Source organism: Rhinatrema bivittatum, chromosome 1 (genome assembly GCF_901001135.1).
Source record: "Rhinatrema bivittatum chromosome 1, aRhiBiv1.1, whole genome shotgun sequence".
Lineage (NCBI taxonomy): Eukaryota > Metazoa > Chordata > Amphibia > Gymnophiona > Rhinatrematidae > Rhinatrema > Rhinatrema bivittatum.
The window spans coordinates 787373734-787394566 of NC_042615.1; the positions used below are offsets into that span (position 1 = coordinate 787373734).

At 42.5% G+C, this 20833-nt stretch overlaps 1 long non-coding RNA gene across 1 annotated transcript; it reads right to left on the bottom strand.

The window, feature by feature from the left end:
* Window positions 1-9031: 9031 nt before the first annotated feature.
* On the bottom strand, window positions 9032-19693 carry LOC115082319. Its single transcript, XR_003854134.1, has 2 exons — window positions 19559-19693; window positions 9032-9408 (listed from the first exon to the last, which is right to left on the bottom strand). It is a non-coding gene; the product is annotated as an uncharacterized LOC115082319 (long non-coding RNA).
* Between the last annotated feature and the right edge of the window lie 1140 nt (window positions 19694-20833).

Sequence of the window (20833 nt, forward strand, 5' to 3'; positions counted from 1 at the left end):
AAAGCTTTTTGGTGGGCTACTCCCTTATATCTATCTAATCTTCTCATTCCCTTATCAGGTGATTAGATTTGAACACATTTGGGAAAATTGTTTTTTCTTTTGAGGCCCCTTTGGAGCTCCCTTCTAACATGGCACCTGGAGACAGATTAATTTAGGAAATTCCTAAAAAGCTTTTCTTTTTACACAAGCTTTTCCAGACTAGCTTATGCTGTTAGTCTATCAAATGACATTTATTGAATGCATCTGTTCAAATATTAATTTTTGAAGATTGCTTTTGTGTGATTTTTTGTGTTAACCTTGTTTTTCTTAGAATTTGATATTCATTTTTTTTCTCCTTTGTTTTCTAAATACTCTTAATATTTTCCTATTATAAAATTACTTTGTGTTTGTTATCCTTTTCTTTAGTTTTATCCATGTGCTTTTTATGAATTTTGCTGTTGTTTTCATGTTTTTGATGTTTTTATTTGTACATTGATTGGATATACACTTGTCAAAATGTGATTAGTCAAAATTAATAAATCAAATAAAATTGGATCTTTTGGGATGCACTAAAATCTTTTGGGATGCACTAACTTCCCTGTTTTGTTAGTATCCTTTGAAGATTCCTCCCTTTGAACTATGTGCTGATGAGCAACTGTTGGCTTTCCCCTATGTTCTAGTTTAAAAGCTGTGTCTCCTTTTTAAACATTAGCGTCAGCAGCTTGGTTCCATCCTGGTTAAGGTGGAGTCTTTCCTTTTGGAATACGCTTCCCCTTTCCCAAAAAGGTGCCCAGTCTGGGCATAGTATTAGTTTTTGTACTGTTTGTAACTTATTGTGTTTTTATTATGTATGTAATTCTTGTTACCCACTAAGATCTGTGGATTATCAGTCTACAAATGTGTAAAATAAATAATCTAAAGACTTCTTCCCTGCAGCATCATCTTATCCACACATTGAGACTCCAGACCTCTGCCTGCCTCAGGGGTCCTGCACGTGGAAAGGGGAGCATTTCCAGGAATGCTACTCTGGAGGTTCTGGATTTTACTTTCTACCTAAAAGTTTAAATTAGGCTTCCAGAGCATCCCTCACACACCTTCCTGTGGAATTGGAACCCACATGAACCATGACAGCCAGCTCCTCCCTAGCACTATAGAAATCTTATCTAGGTGATGTATGTAATATTATGCACTGACTTTCTGAGGCACCTCTTTCTGCTGTATTCCTGAACACTAGTTATAGACAAAGAAAGTAGAGGAACCTGACTATGTGCTGGAATGCAATGAGCCAACACCTCAGACCCATTAGCTGATTGGTCTAATATATACTCAAATCAAATGTACTGCAATTATCTAAAAACAACACTCTGAATATGCTCTGATTGGTCAGTATGATGGGCATATAATGTTATGCACACTGCTGTAAAAGTTGAGTGACTAGGTGTTAATGCGATTATGTAGACCTGTGTTACTCCCTGGAACAAATTATTTCCTCATGCTTTGTTCCGGTCCCTGTCCCTTTGTCTCTGTCTTTCTCTAATAAAGTTCAGTTTCAGATTACACACTGCTGCAGTAGTTTCTCTAGAATCAACATTTTGGTAGCCGAGGATGGCTTTTCGCCTGCAGCTGTAATTTGAATCTCCCTGACTGATCAGACCAGACAACAGAACTCTTCACGGCACTTCAGGCTCGGGCTGATAAGGGCGGTCCTGACGCCCTTAGCCCGAGCCCTGACTCGCAAACTGCTGTAAATAAGTTACTATGTATAGAATTCAGAATGTAAGTAAGTTACTATGTATAACCCTCTCTTAGTTATCACACCTCCGCAGCCCTTCTGCTGTAACTACCTCTTCCTGTAAATACCTCTACCATATCTATGGCTACGTTCCTCTACTTTCACAGCTGCTATCCCTTCCTCCCCTTTCCTCTCCCCCCCACACCCGCCCCTATTTTCTAGCCTGCTCCCACACCCGCGCCCTGTTTTTTGTAACTTTTCTCCTTTCGCAAGTTTTACTGTAAAACCGGCGCGATGTGCCCGCACGAACACCGGTATATTAAAAGCTGTTAAATAAATAAATAAATAAAAATATCGCCGGCACTCGGACTGGAACGTCTCAGGGACATCGTCTCGAGGGAAGTTGCCAAGACTCGGACAGACAGTTCGGCTGGGACTTAAGCACGAGTATAACTGTTAAATCTTTGGGTTGGTTCCCTCGAAGGGGAGGGCGCCACTACAGAAGGTAAGATGCCAGGGGTTAGCTTCACTGTTTTTTGTTTTTGTTTAAGCTGGCTGTCTCAGTCACATTGCTTGAAGCCCCACAGTCGCCGTTCACTGCAATGGAGTTAAACACCAGAAGTACAGCTCGGTGTGATATTCGTCCAGGTAAGAACATACTCTCCTTCTTATAAGGGAGAGTTATTAAATTTTATTATATTTACCCATTGGTAAATTGTTATTATGTCTAAATTCTGGTCAGGACAGTCAGGAGGTATGAAAGATGCTGTAGAGGTCAATTCAGCAAGTCCGTTAGAATGTGTTATCTCTTTGCACAAGCCAGATGAGAAGTTAATTTGCCTCTGGTTTGTTATGACTCGAGTATATTTAGAAAAGGAGCTCGAGTCTAATCAGTCATGCCTCCATTCACTGTTGTAAGTGACCCCACACTCCCTAGTCCCAAACCCCCAGACGCCCCGAAACCCAAGTCTAGTCCCCCTCTGTCCCCACCCATTTTTAACTCTGAACTGATTGAGCGTGTGGCTCACCGTCATTCCTGTATCACTCCAGAGGAAACCCCAAACTCAAAGAACACCCTAGATACAGAAGTGAAAACAGATGGAGTGTTTATGGCCGCCAAAGCCATTCATGCTCCAGCAGATAATGTTGCAAGAGGGGTCCCTCTGCCCGCTTCGCTTCCTCTTTCACCAACTCCTGAGCAATAAACCCCCCCCCCCCCCCCCACCAAAAGCCCCAATCCGTTGCATGGCTGGACACTTACTTTAAGCCCACAAATGAGAGTCTATTCCCTGGAAGGATCCCTGACCACAAATGACTTTAATACAGCCTTTAGAGCCATAAGCAATAACCCTGGCATTTCGTTGTTACAGCATTAACCCCGAAAGCAGTGGAACTTGGGCAAGCCACTATGTAAACTTACATTAAAGATATTTGTATTGGCTTGTTATCCTGTAAGAGCCTCCTTCCCTTTCCCCCTTCTTTCTGTGATACCCCCAGTTCCTAGGTTTTTAAAAACCCCCAGAATTTGTTTATCCTGCAGTACCGTTTTTTTTCTCTTATCTTTTTCTCACATCTTAATTATGGTGATCACCATGCGCTAGCGTTCTTTAATCTTCTTTGTTGCTTCTTCTATATTTTGCTTTTAGTAAACATTTCCAGAGATGGATGGCAAATCGCAGGCATTGTTTTGTGTGACTTGTTTTGTTTGAAGTTCTTGACAAAAGCATTTCCTGGTGTTAATGCTTAAAAACTCTAATGACACTGGTAGTTAAGGGGTTAATTGAACAGAATCTTAGAAAAAAAAAGGGAGAAGAGAAAGGAGGGGTTGAATCAGTGTGTGGGCTTCCTTCAGTGCAGCCGAATGGACAGAAAGAAAAAGAGAAAAACAAATTAGGTATTGTTTGCTTAAATAAACAGAGCATTCCTATTGAAAGCGTGCGTATATGAATAAAGATGGCAGTTTGGCATGGTTATGCTAATTAGATTGTTTTGAAAGTACAAAGAGACATTGAAAAAGTTATGTTTCTTTAACGTGCAATTATTGGTGGAGGTTGGTACACAGCGTTCACTAATCATTACATTTCAGGAAACCTCACAAGCTTTTTCTTGCAAATCCTAATTGATTGGTATTTCACATTGAATTTCAGCTCAGAGTGCTGCTGACCAAATTCATTCTCAAAGGTTAAAACCTAAAAATTGGTATTATTCCACAAAGTGGCTTGTGGTAGTGCCTCCTAGTGGATGCATGCTATCACTCTTTTTATTACTTTTTTGTATGCTAGCTTTTATTTTTCAGGTCAACGGCCTTCCTGTCATGAAAGAATTAAGGCCGATATTTTATTTTTCTAAGTTTTTCAGTTTTATTTTTTTTTCCATTTTTAAACAGAATTCTGGTTTTTGTTTTTCTGGTATTTCCCAGGCACTTTTCAATCACCTTTTTGGTTTACTTTTATTTTTGTTTTCATTTTTGAGCTCAAAATATGTGTTAACTGTTGTCTGTCTTGATGTTAAGACATCTTATGAATATTTGTGAAATAATGGATATGTATCGGTCTTGTGAAACATATGTTCTATGTATTGTCTGCCGTACCTGAGTTGTCTGGGGTTCTGTTAATTACATTTGACTTCTGCTGCATCAATTTAAATTTGTGTTACTCCATTACACACACATGTTCCATAAACACACATTTTTAACTTAGGCCTTGATTAGCGAAAGATTAATACAACCTACTGAATAAAATGAATATTCCATTGATTGTCAGAATTCAGAGCTCGTTTTGGCGAGCCAGCCCAACGTTATTTCATTATATGACCTGAGTTATCTACTCATTTGGCCTGATTTTTTCTTTGTTTTATGTTTCGTTATTCTTTACCCTGATGTAGTTTTCTTGATCATATGAATCAATGTACCTTGATCTACCATGCGATAATTGATTGTTATATGTATCTAGTTGTTATGCCTTTTTGCAAGTGCCATGATTTAGATTTCCTAAATCAATGATATAATTTTAGGTCATGCAATTTTTACAATTGTAGAAATTCCCAGTCCTAAAATTTCTATTATGTGATTGCTTGAAATGTTCTTCTATCTCTATCTATAAGCTAGTTTGTTTACATTTGGGATTCCAGAGGGGAATATATAGTTTTTTCCTTATTTCTGTTTTTTTATTCTACTACATTTCTTCCTTTTCCTGTGCAAAGACTCACACTGATGGTTTAGCAACCCTGCGAAGTACATTATTTTATTTTAGACTACATAGCATGCTAAAGCCTTTCTCACAGAGTCAGCTGTCACTTGTTTCTATGATTATCCCCAATTACACTCAGACACACCATCGATCTAAGATGGGTATTAGCCCTGCTTCCCCAGAAGCACCCGAAGACGAAGCAGTACAACTAGCCCTCAACTACATTAACAGCATATACCCCTTGACCAAAACTTGTTTAGTTGCCTTCCCATCCACAGGTGGGTCACCTCTTAGACAGGTGACTGCCACAGTTGAATTAGGAATGTCCATACAGCGATTGCTTTCACTGCTATATGTTGTTGTCATTGAACTAAATAGCGCCGTCAATACCCTCCAGGACCAGCATGATGTATTGGACTTTTGCTATGCTTTTGCCTACCATGCATATGCCTCTGCCTTTGATGATTTGGATCTTCTATCGCTGCAGCCATGCCCAGGATGCCCGGACTGAAAATTATGGTCAACTCTACATCTGCAGTGCAAGATCAAGTAACTACTATCTGTCAGCGCTTAATGATGGACATGCATGAGTTTCCCCATGAATCAGAATGGTGGGGAAAAACAGGGGGCTTAACCGAGGACGGGTAAGATTTCTTCACCTAAGGCTAGCTTAGGATGTAAGGGACAACCTAAGACAGGCACCCACGGCCCCGCCCATACGTGAAGGGCTTCTAGGCATAACCCTTCAAGAGGGGGATGTATGTAGTATTATGCACTGACTTTCTGAGGCACCTCTTTCTGCTGTATTCCTGAATACTAGTTATAGACAAAGAAAGCAGAGGATCCTGACTACGTGCTGGAATGCAATGAGCCAACACCCCAGACCCATTAGCTGATTGGTCTAATACATACTCAAATCAAATGGACCACACTTATCTAAAAACAACACTCTGAATATGCTCTGATTGGTCAGTATGAAGGGTATATAATGTTATGCACACTGCTGTAAAAGTTGAGTGACTAGGTGTTAATACGATTGTGTAGACCTGTGTTACTCCCCGGAACAAATTATTTCCTCATCCTTTGTTCTGGTCCCTGTCCCTGTCCCTTTGTCTCTGTCTTTCTCTAATAAAGTTGGTTTCAGATTACACACTGCTGCAGTAGTTTCCCTAGAATCAACAGTGAACTATGAGATCCGCCACCTTTGCACCAGGCAGGTGAGTTACCAAGAGATCCCCATGGTCACCAGCCACCCAGCTATCTACATGCCTAATGAGCGAATCATCAATTATGATGATGGTCCTAAGGCTTCTCTCTTGGGCACAAGTGCTTGATGCAAGAGGATACTGCATTGCCTTGAGAGCAGGTTGCAGATACAGGATCACTTCCTGCTACACCAAGGTGGTTCTAATTCCAGGTACCCTTGCTTCTCCAAGGCAGCATAGGGGCTGCTAGACTGGAGTTTGGACTTTACTACTCTATTCCTGTATGAATATATTCATACTCCTCTATGAACCTCTCTGGCTGCTCCAGCTCCTCCAGGTCTGCCACTCTAGCATCCAGAAATTGGACTTGTTCTTAGAAAGCCAAATGCTCTTTGTACTAAGTGCACACATATAACCTTTCACCAACTACTAGGTAATCATACATGTGCTACTCACTGCAAAAGACAGGATATCCTCCATCTCACAGCTAAACTGCTGTTTGTATTCTAATATTGTTGTTGAGTTGTTAGATATTATATTTAAAGTTGTTTAGGGAGTAGTCATTCAAATATATTTTGTGTATTTTATGTTGATTAGTCAGTGATTTGCAAGGGAACTACAGTTAATCTATTCATTAGATCAAGGTTACTTCTTTATCTAAATCCTTTAATTCTTGAGAAAAATGTCCTCTCTCTTAATTCTCTAGAAATCAAAGAATGTACCTGGGTGGGAGATGGGAGTGGGATGGAGGCAACAAACACAGAGGGAAATTTAAATCTAGGGCTTTATTTTAAGTGTACAAACACAGAGGAAAATTAAAGTCTAGGGCGACACTTTATGTTCAAGAAATATTTTTTAATGTGAGTTTACCTCTTTTGAGCCTCATATGATTTTGTATTTTAGACCTTCCTTTCCACTACAAAATGTTTGCTTTTTGTGCAATATTTATACTCTTGAGATATTTAAATGTCTGTCTGTATTATATACCTCATCCCTTGGCTCCAGGGATGTATGTTAGGTTCTTGTCTCATTTCATAGGGCTTTATTGCAGGTTCTGTATCATTTAGGTAGTCCTTTTCATTACCTCTATTCTTTTGGAAGTACGGTCTCCAGAACTGGATATAATACTCAAGGTAAGGTCTCAGCAATAACTTGTACAGAGGCATTATCACCTCCTTTTTTCTATTGGTTATTCCTCTCCCTATGTATTCTGGTATTGTACTGGCTCTGGCCACTCCCTTGTTGCACAGTTTTACAACCTGACGGAACAAAGGATACGATAACCTTATGCTCCCTTTCCAGTTTGGTATATATCAGTATCTTACCCACTATTGTGTTCTGTTCCCCTTGAATTTCTGCATTCAAAATGTATATTAAGTATGAGAGAGGAGAAAAAAAGAAGAGTGCGAAGGTTTGCTGGGCAGACTGGATGGGCCGTTTGGTCTTCTTCTGCCGTCATTTCTATGTTTCTATATGTTTCTATATATCTAATTTTTTGTACTAAATCTTAGCTGCCAAGAACATGACTACTCAGAGTTGTCTTAGATCTCTCATTTTGTCTACTCTATCAGGAGTGTATACTCTATTGCAGATCTTATTATCACATCAATTCTACTAATCCTTCTGTAATACCACGTATGAAAATATTGAACAGAACCATTCACAGGACTGATCCCTGACACTTCACAGATGAAAAACATAAAAACAGGCACACCATTATAAATTTAGAATGAATAATGCATATTTCTTAGACCTTTCTGTTGCGTGTCCCAGCCGCATCCGCTCCGCGGATGGCCCTGCTCACCTTGCTCTCCCATCCACGAGCTCCAGGTTCTCCTCCGCAGCCTCAGCCAGTTTGCGGTGTCCCTGGCTCCCCTGCTCACAGTCTCCCGTCCAGTCCTCACGATGGGGCTCGGCGCCTCCATTGTGTTGGCGCCGCCCCTAGGCATGCGTGTGCGTGGACCGCCCAGCCTCTTAAAGGGCCAAGGGTGGCTCCCAGCTCCGCGGTGCGCCCTGATTGACGGCAGGATTTAAGGAAGTGGTCAGATACCACTTCCTTGCCTTGGCAATCAGATTGTACACTCCAGTGTCTGTAGTTTGCCTGTTCCAGTGTTTCCTGTTCCAGCGTCTCTCCTTTCCTGGTAGTACCTCTCTTACTGATCTCACGGTACTGACTTTTGCTTGCTCCTGACCTCATTTGTTTGCTGTCTGGATCCGACCTCTGCCTGTTCACCGACCACGTCTGATCACTGCCTGGAACTTGACCTTTGCCTGACCTGACTACTCCCGGACTGACTACAGGTACTGACCCCTGCTTCGGCTGACCATTCTGGACTGATACTCTGGCCTTGATCCTCGCTATCCTCTTCTGGCCTCCTGTGATTCCTGAACCTGCTTGCTTGAATATTGACCGCATACCCTTGTTCGTGGTGGGCACTCTCCTGCACTTTATCTCTGGGAGACCCTGCGAGTCCCACCTAAGACCAGGCGGCCCAGGTACCCAAGGGCTCAACCTGCGGAAACTCCGGGTTGCTATTGGTGAAGCTCCAGCTAGCCTCTGTCTCCTCCTGTGCTCCGCCTCCTGGTGGCAGGCGCTCTCTGGGTCCGACCAGAGGGCCGTACCAACTCTGCATCAGGCCAAGGGTCCGCCTCCAGTGCAACACTTTCCTCTAACAATGAAATAAGAGAGGCTTTTATCTGAATAAAAACAGAGCACTGATTTCAGGCTTTGGTATTCTGCCATAAGTTCCTTTCTAGATGTTTCTTCTGCTATGCAATAAGTTTTCACATGTTTACAAAATAAGCAATAAGTTAGTAAGAAAAATTGAATGTATGCCACACACAATTTTCAGTTGTGCTAATATACTGCAGGTGACATCTTTACAGATTCCTTCAAATAAAATCCATGCATGAAGACAAAGGCACCAAAACATTTACATCTTTTATTTGCTTTTTCTTTTTGAGGAAGTTTACAATTTTTTTTTAAATTTTTCTTTTCGTACATGAAGTCAACATAATTTTCTTCCTGGTTTATCTTTTATTAGAGAGATACTGTATCATGGTGAAATACAGGCATAGGAACGTAAGGTCACCGATTCATGTGGATGGCTTTATAATTTGTCTAAGAAGTTGTCCAAAGGTGGAATACCTTCCTTTAATCCTTTACGTTTGCGTGTCTCACTTACAACTTGGCAAGGACGGCTGGTGTTTTCAAAAGGATCCCCTGGTAAAATCTGCCAGTGATCAAAGACACACTGTGGGAAAGCCTGGCCACCAGTGTTAGACCTCAAATCAGCTGTGAAACCTAGAAATAGGCATAAAATGAAAATATCACTAAATGCATTGCTTGACTACCTTCTTAGCTGAACATGCTTGGAGCTTTAGTTTTAATTTTAAAACTATCCTATTGGTGCTCATGTATCCATTTCACTAAAACAAGCATCCTGGCATTCTACTCAGCATTCTCAGAGACAAGAAACCGAAATACCCTCATTCTCCAGGGATAGACACTACATAGCAGGCTGAGACAGTTTATTGTGGAAAACTGTATTGCTACTAGCCAGGATACACTTGTGGCTACATAAAGTACTTTAGTTGAAGTCCCAAAACTTTCACAATAGTTTAATTCACTAGAAAAATATAAGAAAAAACAACATTGGATTTGCCTTTTTTAATCAGTAATAAAATCTATCAGTACCAAGGAGTGAATCTAAACCTCAAATCAGTTGTTGCATGAAAGAAGATACTAAACAAATTATGCAACATTTATGCCCCATTTTGTTATACACATTTGTCATTTTTAAAGCAAGAACAAAAAAGATTTAAAGTGAAAATAATGCTGGTACTTTAAGAATATTACTGTAATGAACACTACAATCAGATTCTGATATCTTTATTGGCATGACAATTTATACATGTGCTGCCAAAGTAATACACAAGGGGATCAATTTTCAAAAGGTTTAACCAGTTAGTTTCAAGCAGTTGGCTGGTTAAACTTCCGCATTTTAAAATTTTTCCCACTGAGCATCCAAATGTAGCTGTTGCGGATCTGAAGGTGGACTCTTTGTCCGAGGTAGAGTTGATGCTACCTGAGAGAGTAAACCCTCCTAGGTCCCAACTGTCGGAAGGTGAGGTCGGATCAAATCAGTGGCTAACAGGTACTTCAACACTGGAGGCCCGTGGTCCCCCCAGGTTGAGCCCGTAGGGACCCGGGCCGCTTGGACTTAGGTGAGACCCCTGAACACAGTAGAAAGGTCCGAGTACAGTCCGAAGTTTAAGCCAGAAGAATGGTCGGAAGCCGGTCCAAAGGTCAAAGCCAGAAGAATGGTCGGAAGCCGGTCCAGGGGTCGGAGCCAGAAGAATGGTCGGAAGCCGGTCCAGGGGTCGGAGCCAGAAGAATTAATTAATTATTTATTTTGTTTTATATACCGACAACCGTTTGCACATCGTGTCGGTTTACAGATAACTTACAACCAGATAACAGATAACTTACAAACAGATAACTTACAGCCAGAATCCGTCCAACAAGGAGAGAAGCAGAAGCTGGGAACAGAAGGACGGGAACAGGACTGAGGAGAACAGGCAGCGGAGCACAGGAATGGAGCAGGAACAGGAACACAAGCTCAAGAAACACAGGACCAGGAGCCAAGAAACCAAGGCAAGGTCTGAGGAGCAGAACTTGCCTTAAATAGAGGAAACCAGGAGGAGTCCCAGGGAGGGGCTACGACAATTTCCTGTCATGGCCCCTTTAAATGAATAAGGAAGAGCTCACGGCTCTAGCAGGCCCAGCAGGAGAGGAGCCGACAGAAGGAGGAAGGCCAGGCAGAGATGCTGTCAGCTCAGCGGTGGAAGGGACGGCCGCGGGAGTGACCCCAGCGATGGCTGCCACTGTCAGTGTCCCGGAAGCGGCCTGACCACACCGGTGAGTAGTTGGCCCTGGTTGTGGTCCGCCACAGCCAGCGGGCATAACAGTAACTGCATAGTCAAATAGCTGGGCATTCACAGGGCAGGCTTATGACAGCCAGTTAGCACTTATTTTCAGCATTAACTGGCTAAAGGGTAGATTTTAAAAAGGCCATGCATGTGCCAATACATGTGTGCATCTTGCTGTGACAAAAATATTTGCTATTTTATAACCTATGGGTGTAGGTTATAAAATATTCTTCATGTGAGCAGCAATACACACATATCTTATGTGTGCCACTTTGTATTGGCTCTGTGTTAGGTGCAGGAGTCCAGTGAACATCAGGGAGGGAGGGAGAGAGAGAGAGAGAGACAACCTCTTTAAAGGGTTCATTCTGATACTCTCTATATGGACTATTTGTAAGTGGCACTTTGATTCGGAGTGAGTTTTTGGGAGGTAGGTCGGGGTAAGGGGGTGTGTGCTACAGACACATTCAGAGGTATCCATTGTAAAACTGACATTATTAAAGAATTTTTGACCTTATAAGTGATGAAAATTCTAAAAAGAGGAGTTGATTTGTACACTGCAGACTCTGCTAGCTCCATTATACAAATCAACACCTTTTCATCACTTATAAGGTCAAAAATTATTTTATTTATTTATTTATTTGATGAGTTTTATATACCGTTATTCAGTAGAGCCATTATAACGGTTTACAGAGTGAACATTTTTCTTAGCAGTTTTGAAACATTATAACAATGTGTGCATTTACAGAAATAAACATATCAAGTCCAGTCGGTAATATAAGGTTGGGTGAGGAGGGTAAGCATGTTTAGTTGGAGATTATAGCTGAGAGTTCATTTGAGAGTTGGTATGGTCAGATGAATGAAGGTCCGTGTAGAATTTGCGAAACAATAGGGGTAGATTTTAAATACTTGTGCGATTGCGTACTTTTGTTCGCGCACCAGGTGCGAACAAAAGTACGCTGGATTTTATAAGATACGTGCGTAGCTTATAAAATCCAAGGTCGGCGCGCGCAAGGAGGTGCACATTTGTGCAACCTGCGCGCACCGAGCCCAGCGCGAGCTGCCTGTTCCCTCCGAGGCCGCTCCGATTTCGGAGCGGCCTCGGAGGGAACTTTCCTTCGCCTCCCCCCACCTACCCCCCCCCTACTTTTGTCGGCAAAGTTACGCCTGCTTTCAGCAGGCGTAACTTTGCGCACGTTGGCCAGCAGCCCCGCTCCATCCTCCGGTCCCGGGGGCTGGTCCGGAGGCCACGCCCCCGGGCCCGCCCCGAAATGCCGTGTCGTTTCGGGAACGCCGTCGGACACGCCCCCTCCCGCCCCTTTTCGAAAGCCCCGGGACTTACGCGCGCGCCGGTGGCCTATGCAAAATAGGCGCGCCGGCGCGCGCGGGCCTTTTAAAATCTGCCCCATAGTGTTTTTAGGTCTTTTTTGAAAGTTTTTATGTTGTGCTGGGTTCTCAGGTCTTCAGGTAGTGTGTTCCAAAGTTTGGGGGAGGCGATGGAGAAGGCTCTCTCTCTTGTTGTTGCCAGATGTGCATCTTTGATGGTGGGGATGTTTAAGTAACTTGAGTTATTGGAGCGTAAGTTTCTTGAGGGGTTTTGAGGAGTTATGTTAAGGGTGTTTAGACCTTGATGATCATTGTTTAGAATTTTGTGAATGATGGTCATTGATTTATAGGCAATACGTGCAGTAATAGGGAGCCAGTGAAGTGAGGTCAATATGGGCGTTATATGGATGCATATCCAGCATAGCTCTCTGCTTCAACGGCAGGGGGGGATGAAGAAAAGTGGATCTATATACAGACAACAACCAACAACGACTGAATTATTTAGTCTGGGTAAACAAATAAGCATGGGTGTAGCTTGCTTATTGCAGCGGTTACTACCCCTAACTAATTAAGTTAGATATTTCACTTAGATGCATTTCCAACACTGCTCTCTCATTAATGGTGGGGGTGGAAGGGAAATAGAACCAAACGGTTACTAAGAGCCAAGAGTAACAGATAAGTATGAGGAAAAAAAAGTGCAAAACTTGCTGGGCAGACTGGATGGGCCATTTGGTGGTCTTCTGCCGTCATTTCTACGTTTCTATGTTTCTATCTCTTCTCCAAGCTGAACAGCCTTAACCTCTTTAGTCCTTCCTCATAGGGGAGCTGTTCTATCCCCTTAATCATTTTGGTTGCCCTTCTCTGTATCTTCTCCATTGCAACTATATCTTTCTTCAGATGCGGGGACCAGAATTGTACACAGTACAATGGAGCGATACAGAGGCATTATGTCATTTTCTGTTTTATTCACCATTTCCTTCCTAATAATTCCTAACATTCTGTTTGCTTTTTTGACTGCCGCAGAACACTGAGCTGACGATCTCAATGTATTATCCACTATTATGCCTAGATCTCTTTCCTGGGTGGTAGCTCCTAATATGGAACCTAACATATGTAACTACAGCATGGGTTATTTTTCCCTATATGCATCATCTTGCACTTATCCACATTAAATTTCATCTGCCATTTGGATGCCCAATTTTTCAGTCTCACAATGTCCTCCTGCAATTTATCACAATCTGCTTGTGATTCAACTACTCTGAATAATTTTGTATCATCTGCAAGTTTGATTACCTCACTCGTCGTATTCCTTTCCAGATCATTTATAAATATATTGAAAAGTAAGGGTCCCAGTACAGATCCCTGAGGCACTCTACTGCCCACCTCCCTCCACTGAGAAAATTGTTCATTTAATCCTACTCTCTGTTTCCTGTCTTTTAACCAGTTTGTAATCCACAAAATGACATTGCTACCTATCCAATGACTTTTTTTTACTTTTCTTAGAAGCCTCTCATGAAGAACTTTGTCAAATGCCTTCTGAAAATCCAAATACACTATATCTATTGGTTCACCTTCATCTACATGTTTATTAACCCCTTCAAAAAACTGAAGCAGATTTGTGAGGCAAGACTTGCCTTGGGTAAAGCCATGCTGACTTTTTTCCATTAAACCATGTCTTTCTATATGTTCTGTGATTTTTGATCTTTAGAACACTTTCCACTATTTTTCCAGGCACTGAAGTCAGGCTAACTGTTCTGTAGTTTCCCGGATTGCCCCTGGAGCCCTTTTTAAATATTGGGGTTACATTAGCCACCCTCCAGTCTTCAGGTACAATGGATGATTTTAATGATAGGTTACACATTTTTAAATCTGAAATTTCATTTGAGTTCCTTCAGAACCCTAGGGTGCATACTAGGGATGTGAATCGTTTTTGACGATTTAAAATATCGTCCGATATATTTTAAATCGTCAAAAATCGTTAGGGCCACGATACAATACCAATTCCCCCGATTTATCGTCAAAAATCGTAAATCGGGGGAAGGGGGAGGGCAGGAAAACCTGCACACTAAAACCCCCTAAAACCCACCCCCGACCCTTTAAATTAAATCCCCCCCCCTCCCGAACCCCCCCCCCCCAAATGCCTTAAATTACCCTGGGGTCCAGCGGCGGTCCATAGCTAAATCGGGGGAAGGGGGAGGGCAGGAAAACCGGCACACTAAATCCCCCTAAGACCCACCCCCGACCCTTTAAATTAAATCCCCCCCCCAAATGCCTTAAAGTACCCTGGGGTCCAGCGGGTGGTCCGAAACGGGCCGAAAACCGGCACACTAATTCCCCCCTAAAACCCACCCCCGACCCTTTAAATTAAATCCCCCCCCTCCCGAACCCCCCCAAATGCCTTAAAGTACCCTGGGGTCCAGCGGCGGTCCGAAACGGGCTCCTGCTGTTGAAGCGTGTTGTCTTCAGCCGGCGCCATTTTGCAAAATGGCCGCCGCAAAATGGCGGCGGCCATAGACCAACACGATTCGACCACAGGAGGTTGCTTCCGGACCCCCGCTGGACTTTTGGCAAGTCTTGTGGGGGTCAGGAGGCCCCCCAAGCTGGCCAAAAGTCTCTGGGGGTCCAGCGGGCGTCCGGGAGCGATCTCCTGCCGCAAATCGTTTTCCGTACGGAAAATGGCGCCGGCAGGAGATCGACTGCAGGGGGTCGTTCAGCGGAGGTCCGGAACCCTCGCTGAACGACCTCCTGCAGTTGATTTCCTGCCGGCGCCATTTTCTGTACGGAAAACGATTCGCGGCAGGAGATCGCTCCCGGACGCCCGCTGGACCCCCAGAGACTTTTGGCCAGCTTGGGTGGGCCTCCTGCCCCCCACAAGACTTGCCAAAAGTCCAGCGGGGGTCCGGAAGCGACCTCCTGCAGTCGAATCGTGTTGGTCTATGGCCGCCGCCATTTTGCGGCGGCCATTTTGCAAAATGGCACCGGCTGAAGACAACACGCTTCAACAGCAGGAGCCCGTTTCGGACCGCTGCTGGACCCCAGGGTACTTTAAGGCATTTGGGGGGGTTCGGGAGGGGGGGGGATTTAATTTAAAGGGTCGGGGGTGGGTTTTAGGGGGATTTAGTGTGCCGGTTTTCCTGCCCTCCCCCTTCCCCCGATTTAGCTATGGACCGCCGCTGGATCCCAGGGTAATTTAAGGCATTTGGGGGTGGGGGATTTAATTTAAAGGGTCGGGGGTGGGTTTTAGGGGGTTTTAGTGTGCCGGTTCACGATTTTAACGATTTTCACGATATTCTAAACACCCAAACGGCAACGATATGATTCCCTCCCCCTCCCAGCCGAAATCGATCGTTAAGACGATCGAGGACACGATTCACATCTCTAGTGCATACCATCCAGTCCAGGTGATTTACTACTCTTCAGTTTGTCAATCAGACCTACCACATCTTCTAGGTTCACCGTGATTTGGTTCAGTCCATCTGAATCATTACCCATGAAAACCTTCTCTGGAATGGGTATCTCCCCAACATCCTCTTCAGTAAACACCGAAGCAAAGAAATAATTTAATCTTTCCGCGACGGCCTTAATTTCTCTAAGTGCCCCTTTAACCCCTCAATCATCTAACGGTCAATGACTTCCCCGCAGGCTTTTTGCTTCGGATATATTTAAAAGAGATTTTACTGTGAGTTTTGCCTCTATGGCCAACTTCTTTTCAAATTCTCTCTTAGCCTGTCTTATCAGTGTCTTACATTTAACTTGCCAACGCTTTTGCTTTATCCTATTTTCTTCTGTTGGATACTTCTTCCAATTTTGAATGAAGATCTTTTGGCTGAAATAGCCTCTTTCACCTCACCTTTTTAACCATGCCAGTAATCGAGAAGGGTTGCTAGGAATAGCTCCTTTGGCCCCTTCCCCACCAGGCCTCTGTTTAACACAGAAAACCTAGTGTAAACACACAAAAGATTCTAGGGAAAAAGTAACTTGGAAGAGAAGAAAGGATGACTGGAGGGGCTCCTGATTTAACTTCCCTTCTCAGAATAACGCCAAAGGTCCACCTTGACCAAGAATAGGAAAAATAGAAAGCCCAGAGGATGGGAATGGGCCACAGGAAAAATTCAAAATAGCGTCTATTCTCTTCACTGAGCAGCCCTCAGCTGAGGTTGGGGGGGGGGGGGGGGGGCTGAAAAACCTATCCTGGCTTGTTCCTCTGACACCATGACAAATTTGCTGCTGTCTACAGGAGGCTCAGATAAATTCTTTGCCTCCTCTCCCACCAAGGACTCTGAATCCCCATCACATGTAGGTTAAAAGGAGCCAGTTGTACTGCACGTGTCGGCTCCCACAGTCCCCCATACTAGTAACCCTTCTCAGACATTACTATTTTTCCATGGGACCCCCGTGCATTCCAGCCATAAAGAAAAATACATTTATGGCCTGGGCTATTGGAAGAGAGCTCGTAGAATGGCCCGAGGCAGGGTGCCAGGCTCTGACCCACCCCTCCTCCCCATGATCAAACCTGCATGATGCACTTTGGGACAGTTGCCAGCACACTCATCCTAACCTGCTACCAGCCTGAGGATTGTAACCAAAACTTCTCCTCTCTCCACTGACTTTTTTTTTTTTTTTCAAATAAGCTATCACAACAAAAAGAGTATGGAGAGGGAGCGGAAAAGGGCTGGGTCTGAAAGGGAGAAACCCCTGTAGGAGAGGGGTGGCCAGAACCCCTTTGTAGCTCACACACCACCCCAAGCTCAACCAGGCCTTGCTGGGATCCTGGGAGCTGGCCAACAGGACTTATGCAACCAGGAGCAGGACCTGGGAGCCTGGTCTAGTCTGCTCAAAACATAATAACATAGTAATGGCAGCAGAAAAAGACCAAATGCCCATCCAGTCTGCTCAGCAAAGGGAAAAGCCAGAAAACTGCTGCCTCAGGAGCCAAAACCCTGCTCAACAAGAGAAAGCAGCCAGAGCAGAACTAAAATACACTCTGTTAGGGAAAGCTGCAGACCAACACCTGGGAGCTGCAATCCTGCTGCACCAGTCCAGAACTGCTACTATCTATGGGAGACAGAGAAATACTGGTAATTTTTTTGCTGGGACTACCACAATCTACACTTCGACCGCTTCAGGTACTACAAAATGCAGCCGCACGGGTACTCGCTAACTGTAACAGACGTGAACATATCACTCCTATTCTGATTAGTCTACATTGGTTACCCATCACACAGAGAATTCTATACAAAGTTTGCTGCATTATTCATAAAACGATTTATAGTTATAAGTCTGATTGGTTAAATTTCTCCATCCGCATGCACACACCTCATCGTTCCTTAAGATCCGCTAATAAAGGACTTCTTTCGGTTCCATCATTAAACACTGCACATCTTGATTTAGTTCGTGATAGAGTTATTTCAATAGCAGGCCCGAATACATGGAACACTCTACCATCTGAGCTGCGGCTTGAAACTGAATTTAAGAAATTTAAGAAAGGTTTAAAGACCTGGCTCTTTGAGCAAGCTTTTACATCTAGAGCTTGAACCATATTTGTTATGTAATATAGATATGAAGTTTTGATTTAGATTTGTTTTAGGTAGCTATTTATAAATGTTGATTTTATTGTATTTTATTATACTATGGATAACACAATTATTTTAGATATAATCTATCTGTACACCGTTGTGATGTAACTATGAACAATGGTATATAAAATCTATTAAATAAATAAATAATTGCCTGGGCTGCACCAACCTATGTATTGATGATAATTTCACTAAAATGTTTGTAGTTCTCTGATTTTATCTGCTGGACTGCTCTAGCAGCAAAAGGAAGGTTTTATTTTGCTTACAATTGGTTCAGAAAACTGCGATGAGATTTGTATGTGGCATTAAAATGACTGAGTGTTTCCCTAATGGTCAGGCAACCTCACTGGCTTCTGGTTCATTACCACTGGCAGTTTAAAATGGCAGTTATTTGCTTTAAAGTTCTTCTTGGTATGGCACCTTCTTATTTGAGTTTAAAAATTGTTCATTATTCTCCAGCTGGAACATTAAGATTGTCTCAAATGGATTTACTTTGTGTCCCTGGTTTCCAAGAAATTATGCTCGTAAGGAATTATGTTTGAATGTTTTCTGTGGCTGCCTCTAAATTTTGGAATTCTCTTATAGTATATCTCAGAAATATTAATGATCTCTGCATTTTTTGCAAGTCAAAAATAGTTGTTTTCTAGTGTCCTTCAGTAGATTATTTGGTTAGATTATAGTAAATCTCAGTTGTTTCATTATTTTATTTACTATTTACTTATAATTTTATGCTGATTTTATTATCTGTGGATTGAAGATGTTTGTTTTTTATTGATGTATGATTTTACTTCTACTTTTTGTATATTATACTGAGCCTTTGCAGTATAAGCGGTTATACATTTAAAGAATTAATGATTAAATAAATTAATTGCTGTCCTAAATCTGGCCACTCACATTTTAGCTGGTTAAATCTAGGAAAAGTTTCAGACAAAAATCTAGCTGACTAGGTTCAGCTGAAAATTTGCCTATACATAACCAGCTCAGATTAACTGACGCTATATTCTGGTCCTGGTGGGATTGAACAGTATGCTGGATTTGTTTTAGTTAATGTGGACAGACTGTTTTTGTGTTGGATTATTCTGGTTCTGTGGGTAATAATTAATGTTTGTGTTTGATGGATATAGTATTTAATGAGTGTTAAGAATTTTTTGTGAAGGAAGCCAGTCAAGAATTAGAGACTCTAGTAATGGTTTGCTGCTGAGCTGCAGATGTTGGTGTAGTGTGTGCTTCCAAAAGCTTAATCACTGGAAGAGCACAGCCGTAATCCTGAGGGAAACAGCATTTAGAATCTTAATGCACACTGTGTGATTTCCTCTCTAAATATTGCTCATTTTGGCACTCTCCTTTTTTGACTTACAGCATTTTTGGCTGCAAGAGTCCATATTTTGAATTTTTAGCAGCTTTTTTGTTGTTAGGAGGCAGTACCCAGCTTCTCACTAATAATTTATACAGGACTGTCAACACAGTAGTTCTCAAAAAGAGCATTTTGGCATAAATGGGGCTTGTTTTAATTGACAGTCATACTTATTTTTTTACAAGTACTGCTGCTGTAACAGCTTTTTTTGACTACAGAGTAAAAGCAAATAAAACTACAAAAGCAAACAAAGAAAAGGAAATTCTTACCAAATGATTCGTTTACAGGAAGATAGGCTTTAACCACAAATACTGGCGTCCCTGCTACTTGGGATTCTTCAAAGACATGACCCCGTTTTCTGTTCAACACACCATAGATGCCTCCAACCACCTGTTCCGGGCACTATAAAAACAAATAGAAAAGTAGATGACACAGTTCAGATTTTTCTCCATGTCTTATGCATAGGAAATGACAAACCTAAATCATCAAGGTTTCCTTCCAATATCCCAGCAAAGCAAAAATATTTAGTGAACACAGCCCAAAATATTCTGGTAAAACCATGCAGTCCGATTCTACAACCTGCTGGAATCCAGATACTTCACCACATTTTTTTAGCAGAGTCTCCATTATTTTTCTTCTACCACCGAAGTCAGACTAACTGGCCTGTAGTTTCCAGACTTCTCCCTATGACACTTTTATGAAGATGGATGAAATCTCTCCAGTCTTGCACACTAATTGAACAGATCTGTTAGTGGAATTGCTAGAACCTCTCTGAACGTAATATCCTAGGATGTACCCCATCTAGTTTTATAGCTTTGCCCACTTCAAGGTTTTGCTACTTTCATACAAACCCCACAACCTTATGTATCCCCGGCAACTATCAGTGGCTCTTCCCCCAATCCCTTCTTCAGTGACTACTGAACAAAACTATTTGTTTACCATTTCCCTTGTCATCCCCCACATAGTCCTCCTCTCAGTCTAAGAATCCTACCTCTGCCCTTCCTTCTTTCTCTGACATATATGAAAATAGTCTGGTTAAATCAAGTCAGATGTGACTGGAGATTTTGAGAGTATTATCCTTCCTGGCCTTGCCCCAAAACAGGACAGCAAATGCTAAAGTGAAGTTCACTGATCAAACTTTAAAACATAAACTTAGGGGTGAATTTTAAAAGTGTTGCTTGCATTAAAAGCCCATATACATGAATATCTGGGCCGTGTGAGCAATGTGTATTTTAAAAGCTGCAAATTCCGCGCGCATCCACGTAAAATATAAAGGGGTTGCAGTCAAGGCGTGCAGGAACGTTCCAGTGCGGTGCTAAAATTTACACAAGTAATCCAAATTTTAAATCCAGTTGCCACAGCACGTGGTGGGCTGTTAGCCATGCATTTTTACTTCTGCTCTTGATGAGGTATAAGTCTGCAAACATCTCTATTTAGGCCTAAAACTACTGGGTGAGGAGTCTGGGTCAGCTGCGGGGAGTGCAGGCTGAAGAACTAATGGCGTTTGAATGATCTCGAGATGGACTGGGCAAACTAATAGACTA